General features: G+C 44.1%; 1 long non-coding RNA gene across 1 annotated transcript in view; it reads right to left on the bottom strand.

The window, feature by feature from the left end:
• Window positions 1-16,216, bottom strand: part of LOC138352801 (uncharacterized) — a 122,067-nt gene extending 105,851 nt beyond the window's left edge. The window contains exons 1-2 of the long non-coding RNA XR_011222870.1: window positions 16,088-16,216; window positions 13,462-13,504 (exon numbers count right to left, since the gene is read on the bottom strand). This is a non-coding gene — a long non-coding RNA (uncharacterized lncRNA). The remainder of the gene's footprint in view (window positions 1-13,461; window positions 13,505-16,087) is intronic.
• Window positions 16,217-17,061: the final 845 nt, after the last annotated feature.

The raw sequence follows: 17,061 nt of genomic DNA, 5'->3' as shown, positions 1-17,061 counted from the left end.
ATGACATAAATACTTTCGTTAATTACAATATCTAGATCAAACTAATATTGATTTTCAAAATGTTGTATATTTTCCATCAATGGAGAGCATCAGCCAAGAAGCCTTCTTTAAAATATGAATATCTTTCCTCACCTAATAAGACCTAATCTCTGAATAAAACGCAAAAAAAAAACTTGATTGTAACCTATCCACCGCTGCCCATTGGATGGGGGAGAGGGGGTTATGTGTAGGATAAACATATCAATTGTGACACTAGCCCTCCATATATGTCAGTTGCTTAAATTATAAACTGTACTTGTGGTCGGTCTCGAGCCCATTGTTGATGTGACAATGTGTATTGACTTTTGTAACTAGCTTATCAAGATTATAACTTGCTTGGCTATATGAATTATGGGGCTCATTCCCTGAGCCCATTATGTGCCTCTGTAACACTCCACTATCGTCCATAGGATGGGTATGGAGTGCATAATAAATGAACTAAACTAAGCTCTGCCTTTTTGATAACATATATAATTATAAGCTTTATTTGTGAATCTCAATTAATTAAACAATATATCACAGAGCCTGTAGGGTTCGGTGAGATGAGCGAAGAGACATGGGAGATTTTACATAAGTACAGTACATGGTAGTTTAAGTAGCGAACGCATGTCAACGAATAACGAGTATATATAACAAAACCATTGTCCTATGAAGTCGATTTAACTTCCAAACATATATTTTTTAATTAATGTTAAATGTTTTCTGGCTTGTTATGTTAGATTTTATTAAAAATACGTATTCTACTTGTTAACATTATAATTTAAATTTGTGATAATTTGAGCAGAGAAGTACGACAACTGGATATGCCAACAAACACTTTCCAAACAACGATATATCTTGGATAAGTCGCTCCACAACATTGCTGCTTGGACCATCGACTTCCTTTGATGCTACTTATTTCATAATGAAATTATATTAGTTTGGAGTAAATATATGTTTTCTCATGTTCTGCATTCAGCACCCACATTATAGTGAGTAAATATACCATATTACTTCATTACTTAAATAATGCTAGGAGGGTTTGAGTAGCTTTGGGTATTTAGTGCACAGAATCTCCAATAGATGGGGCGAGAGTCGCCCCATCTCTCTCACCCGAGAGAGAGTCGAAACTTAATTTAAAATTAATATATCTTTGTTCTCGAACATGATATATTTCATTTGGTGCAATTATAATAATGTTCATATATCGGTCTTTCTGGAGGCATATAAGATTTTAGGCTTTATTAGCGTATCTTTGTTAATTATACAATATATCGGCAAGTGCGTAGGCGTCTGCACTCCATGCCCGACAAGCTACTGAGCGCTACTATAAAAACATATGTATCTTCACTTGAGCTATAAATATGTCTATTGTAATGTATTTAAAATGAAGCTCTTATTTCTATCTTGCTTAAGACTTATAAAACATTTGTGTTTATTAACGAATTTACGTGAAATAAACATTGATCTGAGAGAGAGTTGCTCTGTCGTTCAGTCTGTACGGGGTGGGAGCTCCGTAATTTTTAAAATACAATAATCTTCATTAGAAATTTAAATATGTCTATAGCAAAGTGTTTAAAGTGAAGCTTATATGTCTGTCTTTCTTGAGACATATAAAACATATATGTTTACTAACGAATTCACGTGAAATAAACATTGTTCTGAGAGAGAGTTGCTCGGTCGATCGATCTGTCCGGGGTCGGAGCTCGGCTATTATAAAAGTACACGTATCTTCGGTTTAAATTTAAATATGCCCATGGTAAGGTATTTAGAATGAAGCTTATATTTCTATCTTTCTTGTGACATATAAAACTTTTACGTTTATTAAGGAATCTGCGTGAAATAGGCATGGTTCTGAGATGAATGCTGCGGTTTTCGAGCTCGACGCGCGGCAATGGACGCCATATACACATCCAGTGGGTGTTATTGGACCCCATACCCATTTTATGGGTGGTTGGAGCCCCATACCCATTCTATGGGCGGTTGGAGCCCCATACCCATCCTGTGGGTTGTAGTGGATGCCATACTCATCCTGTGGGTGGTATTGGACCCCATACCCTTCCTGTGGGTGGATGTGATCCCCATACTCATCCTCTGGGTGGATGTGACCCTCATACCCATCCTGTGGGTGGTATTGCACCCCTTACTCACCTAACAGGTGGTAGTGGACAATATACCGATCCTGTAGTTGGTATAGTAGACACAATACCATCCTGTTTAGAGTAGTTTACCCCATAGACATTCCAATGAACCATCGTTTTCTGTTAGCGTTCATACAAAACATCCTTTAAAGATTTGTAAAGCACCAACTATGGTATATAATATTGATTGGTGAAGGACTGTTATTCTATGTAATAATTTTTAGTGCTTATTATAATTTACTAAGAACAACTAATATTTCTCAAAACAAAACTAAGAACCTTCAATAGGAAGTAGCTGATCTATAATATTCTAAGAGCATGGACAATAGTAGGTAAATTTCACAACCCATGTGGGACCTGAAAAGTACAATTTTCCTTATAATTGAACCAATCACGACTATTCTGCTATCTAGGTTGACGGACGGGTACTGTGAGACGCAAGTTGGTACGTGAGGAAGAGTTTGGGCCTTGGAAAAAAAAGTAACTGCGAATATATCACATATTTACTAATTCATATTCAACATATTGACTTTAAGCATTAAGTCATATATGTGCTGTCTTGTGTGAGAACGGGTTGATGTGCCCCTCTGGCTATGATGTTTGCCCTAGTGTGTTCTGTGCTTGTGCCTCTACTTTTATTTCTTGCACCGCAAGTGGTTAGTTGTGCATGTTATTGTTTATTGTTTGTGTTGTTATTGTGCCATGTGTGGCTTATGTTTCTGTTTCTTGGCTTGTTGTATATTTTATGATTTTATAATTTTGTATTTTTATGTTTGTCTTTTTGTTATTTGTTCTCCTTATGCTTTCCTGTGTGTTATGATGTTTGTTTGTTTTGTTTTATGTGTTATTGTGTTTTGTGTATTGCTAGCCTGTTTACACTATTTTCTCTTGTGTTCTGTTGATGTTTGCTGGTTTTGTACTGTGCTGTCGGTCCTTCTGGGTGTTTTTTTGTTTTGCTTATTTTGTTTATTCTGTTCTTTTTATTGTATTTATTGCCTTATATTTGCATGCTTGCATGTAAAAATAAACATAAAAAAAAAAAAAAAAAACTCGATGAAAGTCTTCCCTTACCTAAACTAACGTCATATAATGTTAGTCTCTTCCAAATGACTGACGAAAGTTCATTCATCAAGAAAAGTTAAACAGCACAAAATCACAATTATTCAAAATGACTGAGTACATGCAGGTAATCTATTGAACATTATACCATTGTATGTGAAGTTTTCCCGTTAATATTCGTTGCAGTGTGTATCTACTGCGTGAATAATATACGTAATTATATGTTCGAGGTGTTTTAAGAGCTAAATGAACTGCTGGAAAGCTTGGTCTCGAGTTGACAATCGCCGATGACGTAACGATCGTTAGTTGCCATCTACCACTTTGCAAGAAAGTCTTAAAAGAATTTTGGGCGTTTTCACGCTTAAAGTATATCGAAACGAGTGGTAAATATTTAGATAAACCCTCAAATGATCATGAAATGACTACATTAGTAACGATTTTGAGGGTAAACCTCAAAAACAATCAAAAACCAAACCTCAATCAACAATATAATTAACCTCATTAAACATTAAGTAAGTAATTATCAAAAGAAGGCACCAAACCGGGAAGGCTATGTAGCACCATCAAATACGCAAAATAATCAGAGGGCGCTAAATATCACCAAGGATGCCAATACGAGAACAAAAACACATAAGGCGAACGATATCAAAAGTATCCGAGTCACCAAGAATTCTATCGAGGGACAGGTGACAGCGAGGGGCGGTCGGAAAGCACGACACACGCTCGTCCTGGAAGTCAGGACATTCAAGAAGGACATGCACGACCGTAAGAGGGACAATGCAACTAGGACAATAAGGAGCAGGGCGGCGCTCCATCAAGTGACCATGGGTTAAGCGAGTATGGCCAATACGCAACCTCGCCAGAGCTGTTTCCCACCGCCGGTTACGGTGGAAGGAGGACTGCCACGAGGAAACACAACATTTAAGAGTACGTAGCTTGTTACCAGTAACAGACAACCAAGAAGCCTGCCAACGGGTAAGGACGGAGGAATGGATAACCGGGTAAAAGTCGGAATACGGAATGCCTTTACGAGAGATGGGACAAGAGCGGACAGCTTCCTTGGCGGCAGCATCCGCACGTTCATTTAAAGACACAGCAATATGGCTGGAAACCCAACAAAACTCAACCGACTTAAATTTACTGTGAACGAGAAACAGCCAATGCTGGATCTCGACAACTACTGGATGAACCGGGTTAAAGGACCCGAGAGCCATGAGGGCACTACGAGAGTCAACAACATATACAAAGGAAGACTGACAATGAGAAAGCAGGAGACGAAGAGCACAGCGAATAGCATAAAGTTCCGCTGTAAAGATGCTAGTCTCCAGAGGCAAGCGACACATATAAGTGCGATCAGGAAAAACAACAGAGTAGCCAACACCGTCCGCTGACTTAGACCATCGGTGAAGACAGAAACGGAGCGGGAGTGAGAAGAAAAGTGCTCGAGGAAAAGGCGTTTTAGAACCGTAGGAGAGGTAAAAGCTTTAGTGATACGGGTCAAGGAAGTACAAAACCGCGGAAGAGGGACTCTCCACGGGGGCAAAGAAGGAACAACACGAGGAGAAACATCAGAAATACGAACGGAAAGATAATCCTGCAGGCAAGATAACCGGACAGAAAGAGGGAGGTGGTGAAGAGGAACAGGAACCGCAGGAGGGGTGAAAGGTAAAGCACGACAGAGGCGAGAGGAAGGATGTTGCAAGGACCGCGCATGATAGCGAAGACAGTAGCGATCACGGCGGTCCTGGAGAGACAGGAAGCCAGTGTCAACATACAAGCTAAGGATGGGAGTCGAACGAAAGGCACCAGAACTGAGGCGCAACCCAGTATGGTGCAAAGCATCAAACGGCGAAGAGTAGAAGGAGAAGCAGACGAGTAAGCAGGGCAACCATAATCGAGCTTAGACAGGACGAGAGAGGAATGTAAAGCAAGGAGAGTGCGCCTATCTGCCTCCCAAGAAGTATGGGACAAGACCCGAAGGAGGGTAAGGGCCTTAGAGCACTCAACACGGAGGTAAGAGATATGGGGAGACCAAGACAAACCAGTGTCAAGGAATAAGCCCAAAAGCTTCGTGGAATCTTTGTATTCAAGGGGATGACCATAAAGTGACAAAGAGGGACGAAGAACAACCCGTTTCCGCGTAAAAGTCATGGCACAAGTCTTAGAAGCAGAGAACTTGAAGCCATGATCTGTGGCCCAAGACGACATGGCATCAATTGCAAGTTGAAGCCGGCGTTGAAGGAGAGGCGAATCATCACCCTGACAACAAAGCGTATGATCATCGACATAGAGAGCGGAGAAGACACCAGAAGGAAGAGAGGAAAGAAGACCATTGAGGGCAACCAGAAAAAGAGTAGTGCTCAGAACACTACCCTGGGGCACACCTTCGTATTGCTGAAAAGAGGGAGAGAGAGCGGTAACAAGGCGCACCCAAAAGGAACGACGAGAGAGGAAGCTGCGGAGAAAGAGAGGGAGATGACCACGAAGGCCAAAAGAATGAAGTTGAGATAGGATATGATAAAGCCAAGTGGTGTCGTAAGCCTTTTCCAGGTCAAAAAGGACGGCAACAACGGAGGTCTTCGCAGCAAAAGCAGTACGAACATAGACCTCCAAGTTCACCAGGACATCTGTCGTGCTGCGGCACTTGCGGAAACCAAATTGAGAAGGAGAGAGGAGGTGATGGTGTTCCAGGAACCACATCAGACGAACGTTAACCATACGTTCAAAGAGTTTGCAGACACAACTTGTGAGAGCAATAGGGCGAAAGTCCTTAGGGGAAGTACCCAGAGACCACGGTTTGCGAACAGGGAGGACAACGGCATCGAACCATCCCTCAGGGACTGACGACGACTCCCAGATCCGATTATACAGACTCAGTAAAGACTGAGACGTGCTCGGAGGGAGATGGCGAAGCATCTCATAATGAATACCATCGGAGCCCGCCGCCGTAGAACCGCAGAGGGCCAGGGCAGAACGAAGTTCAGAGAGAGAGAAGGGATCATTATAGAGAAGCTGAAGATGAGTGCAGAAATCTAAAGGACGAGACTCAAGGACAGGTTTACGAAGAAGGAAAGATTGGGGAAGATGAAGACCAGAGCTAACAGAAGAAAAGTGGGAACCCAGTTCGGAAGCGACCTGCAACGGGTCCGCCAAAAGAGTATCATGGAGGTGAAGGACCGGTGAAACATCGGGAACGAACTTACCCGCTATCTTGCGGATACGCTTCCAGATCTGGGCCAGAGGGGTTTCGGACGTAATTGTTGAGAGATAAGATGCCCAACATTCACGTTTAGCCATACGGATGGCCCTACGGGCCACCGCACTCGCTTTCCGAAAGAAAAGAAAAGAATCGGTCGTCTGCCTTCGGCGGTGCCTCTTCCAGGCTGCACGCTTACAGCGGACAGCCCGAGCACAGTCCGCATTCCACCAGGGAACGCACTTCCGTGGACCCCGGGAGGAAGAGCGAGGAATAGAGCGGAGGGCAGCGTTGAAGACAGTGTCATGAAAAAGGAGGAGAGCGCGAGAGAGAGGCAGAAGGGAGAGGTCAGAGAGAGCAGCACTGAGGGTAAATAGGGTCCAGTCTGCCTTAGCAAACTGCCACCTAGGGAAAGAGAGGGAAGGGCGAAAAGAGAAAAAGGAAACAAGGATGGGGAAATGATCACTTCCATGGAGGTCATCAAGAACCTGCCACGTGAAATCTAAGTAAAGAGAAGAAGAGCAGAGAGAAAGATCAAGACAAGAAAGGGTGCGAGTCCGAGAGTCCAAATGAGTGGGCTCACCAGAATTTAGAAGAGACAGGGAAGAAGAGAGGAGAAACGGCTCAAGGAGGCGACCCCGGGTATTCGTCAGAACATCACCCCAAACGGAATGACGACAATTGAAGTCACCCAGCAGGAGCACAGGCTCCGGCAAGGAGTCTAGGAGGTGTTTCAAATCAGGAAGAGAGAACGGGACACTCGGGGGGAGATAAATGGAACAAACTGTGTACCATTTCCCCACAAAGATACGAGCAGCAGAACAATGGAGAGGCGAAGGAAAAAGCAAAGGAACAAAGGGAACATCAGCACGAATCAAGAAAGCAGAAGAATTAGAAGCCCCAGCAATATCTGGGGGGGGGGGGAGAGAAAGGAATAGCCACGAAAACGACCAGGACGAGCACCAAGCATTGGCTCCTGGAGACAGACACAAAGGGGCGAAAACCGCGAAATCAGAAGTTGGAGTTCGAAGAAATTGGCGTAATAACCTCGAACGTTCCATTGAAGAATGGAAAACGACGAGAAGAGAAACGACAAAAACAGAGAACAAGGAAGAAACAAAGGCGAAAGAGCAACAGAGCACGTTAAAGAATATCAGGGTCGGGATCAGGGTCAGCAAAGTCAGGGTTAGGGGGCATGGGTAAACTGAACAAAGACGGAGGGAAGGAAACGGGAGAACAGATCAGAGGAGGACGGGCGGGGTCCGGAGGAGGAGGAGGAGGAGGAAGAGGAGGAGACAACGGAGAGGAGGAGACAACGGAGAGGAGCAGTCAAGGACAGCAGCAGGAAGAGGAGGGGTAGGAAGAGGAGGGGTAGGAAGAGGAGGGGTAGAAAGAGGGGAGCGCACCTCAGCAAGAGCAGCAACCGAAAGGGAAGCAGGAACCAAAGAAACCTCCATAGCAGGAACAGGGCTCGCAACCACCGAAACAGGAGGGGAAGGAGCAACAGAGCCAGAAGTAGGGGCCAAGGAAGAAAGTGAAGCCTTCTTACCTGCCAGGGAGGAGGAAGGAGAGGAGCCAGGCTTACGCTTCTGACTTAAAGAGACCGGTGTCCCAGCAACTACGTACCGGGCAACGGATTCCGGTGTCTCAACAGGAGAAGCTGAACGAGAGCACACTCGACGGCCGTTATGAGAGCGATGGACATCTGCCTGCACCGACAAGCGGCGGGAAGAGCCAATAGATGGAGGAAGAGGATGGGAAGGAGGATCGGAGGGAGACGAGGAAGAAGACACAGGAGACATGACAGACCGGGTAGAAAGAAGGGGAACCCCAGACAGAGGACCAGGAGGGGGACCCTTCGGGGACAGAACACAAAGGAACAGAGAAGGGGGCAGTGGGCGTATCAGGGTCCAAGGCCCGGAAACGGTTGTGTGTCTGAGAAAGGAGGGGAAGGACGAGGAGAGGAAGAGCGCAACACGCGAGCATAAGAGACGTTAGCATAAGGCGGGAGCCGGCGAACCTGGCGCCTCCCCTCAGGAAAAGATAAACGCTCCCGGTGCTTCAAGTTGAGGACGGCTGCCTCAAGCTTGTAATGGACACACGCACGGGAGAAGGCAGGATGGGCCTCACCACAGTTGAGGCAGCGAGCTTGGGGAGAAGTGCACTCCGACTTAAGAGTGACCTTCGCCACCACACAAAGGACAGAGAGAGACAGTCCCGGAGCAGCGGAAGGCACCATGCCCAAACCTCCAGCACTTATTACAAAGTCGAGGAGAAGGAATATACTCCTGGACAGAGCACCTGGCACCAGCAAGAATGACAGAGGATGGAAGGGTCCTACCATCAAAGGTGATCTTCACAACACGAAGGGGTTGACGGCGACGACCACGAGGGGGACGAGTAAACGAGTCTACCTGGAGGACAGAATGGCCCTGGGCATCAAGGATATGCCGAATATCATCGTGGCAATCCTGCACATTTCGAACACCGGTTGCAACATGGGGTGGGAGGAGAATAGTGCCAACACTGGCATTCATCTGAACATTCTTAGAGACCCGAACAGGGGTCTCGCCAAGGCAAGAAAAGGCAGCCAAGCGGGAAGCAGCATCCTGAGAAGGAGCAGCAACGACACGTGTACCGAGACGAGTGGGGTTGAAAGTAACAGACGCATCCACGGAATCAAAAAGATGCCGATGGAGGGAAAAATCGTCAGGAGGCGCAGAATCAAGAGGGAGGAGATCAAAGTATTTGGCCCATGAAGCAGGACCAAACAAGGCCTTATACGCATCAGCACGGGAAGGAATCGAGCGAGTGCGGCCGGGGCGCGAACGGCATTGAGAACCCCTAGAGAGAGAGGGGTCAAAAGGCACAGTAGTCACAACGAGAGACTTAGCCACACCAGGGGACGAAGTGGTCACCACCGGGGGCTGGAGGCTCGACCCAACCACAGAGGAGGGAGGGGAGCTGGGGGAAGAAGTCAGGACGGTCAAAGGAGGAGCAAGGTCGGGGCCCAACGCAGCGGGAGCTACAGAGCCTGGTCTTCCAATACAGGCCGACTCGGGGGCTTGGTCGCCCACCCCACGAGCCCGAGAGGGTACAACGGAAACATTCAACGACATAGAAACGAAGAGAAAAATTCATCCACCAATGTGCCCCCATACCCACCATGGAGCCACAATTAGAGGCAGGACACCCAACAGGAAGCTATCGCCGATCATGCTGGGGCCTCCTAGGGGTGCGTCGTGAGTATACCCCCCACAAACGCCACCTTAAGAACCGTCAGTCCGTCGAGATCGGGTTCAGTGACGAAAGGGGAATTGACAATAAGAGGTTCCCCTCGCTCGAGACGTCGGGTACAACAGTTCTACGGGTGCAAGAGTATGCCTCCCCAAGCACCCGGGCGTCAAAATAGAAGAAGTCCAAAGAAATAATCCAAAACAAGCAAAAGGTCGGCAGGAAACGACCAGAAGATAGGAGAAGAGGGGGGAGAAAAACGAAACATAAGGAAAAGGAAAAGCGATCCGGCACAATTGGAGAAGAGAGCAGCAAGAGTGCAAGGCCAGAAAGGGACGGAGGACTGCCAAACGGAGCATCACACTCTGGCAGCCGTCCACCAAGCCCCCTCACGACGCCAACGGGCCGGATGGGGAGGGGGGGGATATTTTGAAAACTGCAGAGAATTTTGGGACAAATGTGACCAAATGCCGTTTCAGTACTTGGCATATGTTGGGTATAAAAAAACGTAATTTCAAACTGCGAATACGTGCAGAGAGCCAGAATTTGGCTCCAAAATATGGTTCAGGCCTCGAAATTGGGATATTTGGGTTATTTTGAAAACTGCAGGGAGGTTTGGGACAAATGTGACCAAACGCCGCTTTCAGTACTTGGCATATGTTGGGTATAAAAAAGTCGCAATTTCAAACTGCGAATCCGTGCAGAGAGCCAGAATTTGGCTCCAAACTATGGCTCAGGCCTCGAAATTGGGATATTTGGGATATTTCGAAAACTGCTGGGGAGTTTGTGCAAAATGTGACTCACTGCCGCTTCCAGGACTAGGTAAATGTTGGGTATAAAAAGTCATAATATCAAACTGCGAATACGTGCATAGAGCCAGAATTTGGTTCCAAAATATGGCTCAGGTCTCGAAATTGGGAAGTTTGGGATATTTTGAAAACTGCAGGGGAGTTTGTGCCAAATGTGACTCATTGCCGCTTTCAGGACTTGGCATATGTTGGGTATAAAAAGTCGTAATATCAAACTCCGAAAACGTGCAGAGAGCCAGAATTTGGCTCCAAAATATGGCTCAGGCTTCGATATTGGGATGTTTGGGATATTTTGAAAACTGCAGGATGGTTTGGGACAAATGTGACCAAACGCCGCTTTCAGTACTTGGCATATGTTGGGTATAAAAAGTCATAATATCAAACTGCGAATACGTGCAGAGAGCCAAAATTTGGCTTCAAAATTTGGCTCCGGCCTCGAAATTGGGGTGTTTGGGATATTATAAAAACTGCAGGGGAGTTTGTGCAAAATGTTACTCATTGCCGCTTTCAGGACTTGGCATATGTTGGGTATAAAAAGTCATAATATCAAACTGCAAATACGTGCAGAGAAAGAATTTGGCTCCAAAATATGGCTCAGGCCTCGAAATTGGGATATTTGGAATATTTTGAAAACTGCAGGGAGGTCTGGGACAAATGTGACCAAATGCCGCATTCATACATGGCATATGTTGGGTATAAAAAAGTCGCAATTTCAAACTGCGAATACGTGCAGAGAGCCAGAATTTGTCTCCAAAATATGGCTCAGGCCTCGAAATTGGGATATTTCGAAAACTGCAGGGGAGTTTGTGCAAAATGTGACTCACTGCCGCTTTCAGGACTTGGCATATGTTGGGTATAAAAAGTCATAATATCAAACTGCGAATACGTGTAGAGAGCCAGAATTTGGCTCCAAAATATGGCTCAGGCCTCAATACTGGGATGTTTGGGATAATTTAAAAACTGCATGGGAGTTTGCGCAAAATGTGACCAAACGCTGCTTTCAGTACTTCGCATATGTTGGGTATAAAAAGTCGTAATATCAATCTGCGAATACGTGCAGAGAGCCAGAATTTGGCTCCAAAATATGGCTCAGGCCTCGATATTGGGATGTTTGGGATATTTTAAAAACTGCAGGGAAGTTTGTGCAAAATGTGACCAAACGCCGCTTTCAGTACTTCCCATATGTTGGGTATAAAAAGGTCGTAATTTCCAACTGCGAACATGTGCAGAGAGCCAGAATTTGGCTCCAAAATATAGCTCTGGTCTCGAAATTGGGATATTAGGGATATTTTGAAAACTGCAGGGAGGTTTGGGACAAATGTGACCAAACGCCGCTTTCAGTACTTGGCATATGTTGGGTATAAAAAGACGTAATTTCAAACAGCGAATACGTGCAGAGAGCCAGAATTTGGCTCCTAAATATGGCTCAGGCCACGAAATTGGGATGTTTGGGATATTTTGAAAACTACAGGGGGGTTTGGGACATATGTGACCAAACCCCGCTTTCAGTACTTGGCATATGTTGGGTATGAAAAGTCGTAATTTCAAACTGCGAATACGTGCATATAGCCTGAATTTGGCTCCAAAATATGGCTCAGGCCTCAAAATTGGGATGTTTGGGATATTTTGAAAACTGCAGGGAGGTTTGTGCAAAATGTGACTCATTGCCGCTTTCAGTACTTAGAATATGTTGGGTATAAAAAGTCGTAATTTCAAACTGCGAATACGTGCAGAAAGCCAGAATTTGGCTCCAAAATATGGCTCAGGCTTCGATATTGGGATGTTTGGGATATTTTGAAAACTGCAGGGGGGATTGGGACAAATGTGACCAAACGCCGCTTTCAGCACTTGGCATATTTTGGGTATAAAAAGTCGTAATATCAATCTGCGAATACGTGCAGAGAGCCAGAATTTGGCTCCAAACTTGCCTCGCCACCCAGCTTTTACCTTATCATACATCTTTGCTACCCATCATTTGGTTTGTATTAAACATTCAAGGTTAAATGTTTGCCTTTGATCACCTAGCAGCAATTGAGGATACAGATGTAAGCTGATTGGAGAGTCGCGTTCTGAGTGTAAACTAGTAGAACGTAAGTCAAGAAACTGCAGATGGCCTATTGTCCTGCACGTGGCACTTCCTATTTATATCCACCTACACTCATTCATATACGTCTAACCTAAGCTTCAACCAATCAAAGATTCCTATGCCTATTATGATCCAGTAATATGGATCCAGTGATCCAGTAGTATGATCCACAATCGATTTGAGAATGGTCCAGGACGGACCGAAATGTCGTTGTCCCTTCACCTTCTAGTGTGTGGTCTGGTCAACATACTTCAGCCACGTTATTGTGACTCGTCGTCTGCACATGATCCAGTAATTTGTTCCACAAATCCACAACCCAGTTACCAAACCAGTATTTACCCAGGTATTTCCTAAATCTGAACTTATCTTCATTTAAAGCCTTATCAATAGCTTCCTTGTTATGCCCATTCATCTACTTGTACACTTCAATCATGTCACGTTAAGGTTTTTCCAACATCTCTTCATACGGAAGCTTTCTAATTTGCGGGATTAACTTTGTCATCCTAACTGACGTGTTCTAGTGAATTATGTCCATTCTTTAGTGTGGCGATCAAAACTGAACTGCATAATCTAAATGGGACCTAAAAACAATACGTTAATAAACCCAGCCGACTTATTGCTAACTCTTCTATAAATAAATCTATGGGAAAGAAAAGCTCTCAGCCTGTTAACAGGAGTGTACAAATCCACAAGGGCCGGGAAGAGGATTCAAACCTGCATCCGAGAGCATCCCAGACGCTGCCGTAATCGACTGAGCTACGACATGGTCAAAAGGAGTTGAAACCGAAGTTCTACTGAACTTACTGGATCCTGCAGCCTCTCCGAGGCACAAACCAGTGTTAGTGTAACAAGAATGTGAAGTTTTCTACGTCCATCTAGTTCCACCCGCTCCTCCCCAGAACTAGTTGTTAACTTTACCTTGACTCCTCTGATCCAATACTTGTCCACACGTGCCACACTCCTGAAAAAATATTTTTTACATATATTAAGGGCAAGTATAAGTAATTATCAAAAGAATGCACCAAACCAGTTAGACTATGTAGCACCAGGGTAAGTATAAACAGTTTATTTCAAATACAATCGAGTAGGAAAATACAATTATGAATTTCAAGAACACTAGAACCGATCACTGGAAAAGTTGAAATTGCAATGGAGATTAATTACAGATTGTATCAACAATAGCGAGTAGGCAAGACTGATTAGACTGCAATTGCCTAACGGAATACATTTTTGTCTCTGACTCATGAGGCTATGGTTAAGCATCAGTGTTCTTTTAAAGTTACATAGAAACACATTATCTTATTAGCGTCTTCCACTAAAAACAAACCTTTAGCTAACCATAGATAAGCGTACTGTGTATTATTAATTTATTTAGCTGTTTATTGGCCTAAATTATATAAATAACATGCTTAAAACCTCTTAAGTACAGTATATGGTCTCTGAGCACCAAACCAACGTTAGAAGCCTAGTGATTACATTGTCAAAAATTGCCATTTACAGGTGAAACCATTTTATATCGCAGAGTAAACAAGATGGAAACAATTATCTTCCACATTCATTTGCACAATTGCCATCCTGATATGACCACTCCATTGCCCTAGTCGTTAACATACTAAGTGCAGGCGATGAGTCACAATAACGTGGCTGAAGTAGTTTGACCAGACCACACACTAGCAGGTGAAGGGATGACGACGTTTCGGTCCGTCCTGGAGCATTCTCAAATCGACTTGAGGATGGTCCAGGATCGAAATGTCGTCGTCAACACACTAAACAATCTAGGGTGGCTTGTTGCTAAACATTACAAGTCACCTTTACCTTAGCTACATAACACGTTGTGCATATTATCAAACTACCTTTAATGTCATAATGCAGCAGTTTGCGCGCTCAAAATACAAATAGACAAACTCCTCAGGAACCGTAGGGGAACCTTTGATAAGCCGCCGGCTTCCTGTTGCCGTAGAGGGCACTATGGAGAAATGGTGGCCCTCTGGTAAATTTAAGTAAATATTACCTAGGAATTATGATGTACCAGCCATTAAACATCTGGGACTCACAGTTAATATGAAAACAATCCTTAAGAATAGTTAAACGAATCTTTGACTTAAACGAACAATATTGAATATTCAACTGTACTAGTCTCTGTTGTGGTCCCATCTGGCCTACTGTATGCTATTATGGAAACTTCACTTCAAAAAGATATCAATGATTTTCCGCTTTGGAGAAAGTTCAAGACAGCAACAACAATCATGCCAGAACTAGTTCAACTGTCACTACCACGAATCTTTGAAGGACTAACACTATAAATGTTTAAATTGTTATACATGTTGATAGATTACCCTATAAATTTTCCTAGAAATTACCTCCATAATATTATCTGTTAGATTAAGGCCCTGCCCGAAGCGCTATGCGTACTAGTGGCTTTACAAGAATGTAAACACATCATGCCATGTACTCTCAGAAACACAATGTAACTTCTTATAGATATATAAATAAATAAATAACAGCCGAGGCCTTTGTAATACTATTTTAATGCATTGCTTTATACTTTGTAATGTGTTTTAGAGAAGTGCTTTGTATTTATAACCTCCAACATTGTCAGTATTACAATTTTTTTTTTAAATATGATAATACTGACCAAATTAGAGGCTATTAATACAGACCACTTCTGTAAAATGCCATATTTGACACAGATAGGCTGGACAACAGCTTCAAGCTGAACAAGCCACAATGTAACACAGAAAATAGGTGTGTTGTTCCTCCCATAGGGGGATTAACCCATGAACCCGCTCAACCACTCAAGTCGTAAATGCCGAGTCATTCCTCTTGTTCACAATATACACAAGACAAATCCTCAATAAAATAAGGGGGGAGGGAGTAGGAAGGCTGATCTTTGACAAGGCGCCTCCGTCCTGTCCCCGTCGAGGCCACTGTAGATGGTGGCCCTTAGGTCAATTCATCATACGAGCCCTTCTCCTTCCATCATTCTGAATCATGCTCATCGTACTAACCTGCACCCCTCTAATCCCCCCCACCACCACCATCTTCACACAATCTGTGGCCAAAATTTCTAGTTTCATTCAGATTTTCATCAAAATATGTCGAAGATTTCTCTTTAGGTTGTTTTAAGGGGCCTGACAGCCGAGTAGACAGCGCTTCGGATTCGTAATCCTGAGGTTCCGGGTTCGATCCCCGGTGGAGGCTGAAATAAATGGGCACTTTCTTTCACCCTGATGAACCTGTTCACCTATCAGTAAATAAGTACCTGGGAGTTAGACAGCTGCTATGGGCTGCTCCCTGGGGATGTGTAAGAAAAAGAAGGCCTGGTCAAGGACCGGGCCGCGGGGGACGCTAAGCCCCGAAATCATCTCAAGATAACCTTAAGATTGCTGGCTAACTACTGGCATGGCTATTAAGGCCACCACAAGCGCCCTAATGACTTAACTAGCGGGTACACCTATGGCTGCCACCTGACAGTCACCTCTATATTTTGTCTAAATACATATAATATACAAAATAATAACGAATAACAACATGAAGTACACACCCCGAACAATCCTTTCTATATTATGATTGATTAATGATATCTGTAACACATTTATTTTTTGCTCACTGGTAATCAACGTGACCCTTGCCAGGCGGCGGCTGGTCGACAACTGAGCCACACGTTAAGAAGCGGGACTCCCAGAAGCGGGACTCACCCTTACTTCACTATAATATCTAAAGTGTCAACAACCTCTAATACAGTTAAGCATCTGACCACCAGAGGCGCTAATGCTCCCCTATTATTACGCCATCCATATAATGATTGTTCTCATTATTCATTGTTGTAACGTGTAAATACATTCATGTTCTGTAGTGACAGTGTCAGACCTCGAAGGAAGAATTGAAACACCCTTCTGAAGATGTATTATTAAATACGAAAATACTTAAGGAAATTCCTGTTTCAATTCTTCCTTCGTGGTCTGACACTGTCACATTTTCATCACGTGTTAATTGTCGTGATTTACACGCAGATTTTGTAGTGTATATACGACAGCTTCAGGAAAGTAATGAGAAACGGATTTAGTCTAAACAATAATATATGCGTTTTGTTTTTAGTGCCAAATTATCTGGCAAATATACATTTGGAGAATAAGCTCAATCCTTCCTGTAGCCCAATCTTTCCTGTAGCCCAATCCTTCCTGTAGCCCAATCCTTCCTGTAGCCCAATCCTTCCTGTAGCCCAATCCTTCCTGTAGACCAATCCTTCCTGTAGCCCAATCCTTCCTTCCAAATCCGATTTGTAATATAATATTATTGGAGGTGTTGTGGTTTCTGTTCTACGTTCAGGATTGTACCTGGTCCTGGTGTCATCTTATGTCGCGTTTATTTCTTTGTTGCTATATCCATTGTTCACCAACACTTCAGTTAACTTTCAAACTCCCTACTCACGTTGCTCCATTCTGAGCAGTGGGTAAGGGCTCGACGAATATAAGTATTTAGAACACTGGCTTTGTGTCTTTGGGAGCACTCACTCTT

This window comes from Procambarus clarkii, chromosome 55, assembly GCF_040958095.1.
Source record: "Procambarus clarkii isolate CNS0578487 chromosome 55, FALCON_Pclarkii_2.0, whole genome shotgun sequence".
NCBI lineage: Eukaryota > Metazoa > Arthropoda > Malacostraca > Decapoda > Cambaridae > Procambarus > Procambarus clarkii.
This window is presented reverse-complemented; position numbering and strand designations above follow the sequence as displayed.